This window comes from Gavialis gangeticus, unplaced genomic scaffold (assembly GCF_001723915.1).
Source record: "Gavialis gangeticus isolate Ggan-Ray unplaced genomic scaffold, GavGan_comp1, whole genome shotgun sequence".
In the NCBI taxonomy this organism is placed as follows: Eukaryota; Metazoa; Chordata; order Crocodylia; family Gavialidae; genus Gavialis; species Gavialis gangeticus.
Genome location: NW_017729011.1, coordinates 19,522,705 through 19,523,463, shown reverse-complemented (window position 1 = coordinate 19,523,463; position 759 = coordinate 19,522,705).

Below are 759 nucleotides of genomic sequence, written 5' to 3'. Positions count from 1 at the left end.
AAAAAAAAAAAAAAAAAAAAAAAAAAAAAAAAAAAAAAAAAAAAGAAAAGCAAGAAAGGAAAAAAAAAAAAAAAGTGGGGGTGGGAGGGGAGAAAAAGAAGAAAAGAAAAAAAAATTTGTAAGGCTCAGCAATTTTCTATGACAGCCCAGCCTAATGTTTTGACCTGCACTGCTGCAAAACACACACTCCATTAACACTGTCCCTTATTCCTGTATATATAAATACTTTATTTATTAACACCATTGGTCATTTTAAATGCTTTTAAACAAAAAACAAACAAAAAAAAGAAAGCCTGCATTATGAAGAACAGCAGAAATGCAGATTTTTTTTTTTTAAACGGTTTGAACCAGACTGGGGGAAGAAAAAAATCTGAGACCTTATTTAAATGTATTGGATTTTTTTTATCTACAGGTGCTACAGCCCGTTACTTCCTGTCTCGGTGCTCTGTCATGTTTTGTGTATTCAGTTTTTGGTTTGTTTCTCTCTGTCTCTCTCTTGTACAGAATTTGGAGATTTACAGGTATAGAGGATTTCCAGATGCAGCACATTTTTTATTTTATCTATAATTTTTTCCACAGTTATTTTTTTTTCTCTCTCTCTCTTTTTCTCTTTTATAGAACACTTTTTTTAAAATCCCATTTGAGGGAAACCCCGGTTCTATTAATATACACTTTGTAATCTGAGGGGCAGAAATTTATTGTAAATTTCTTCATGTTTAAACTTTTTATTGTAAAGAAAAAAAAATACGGCATTTAACA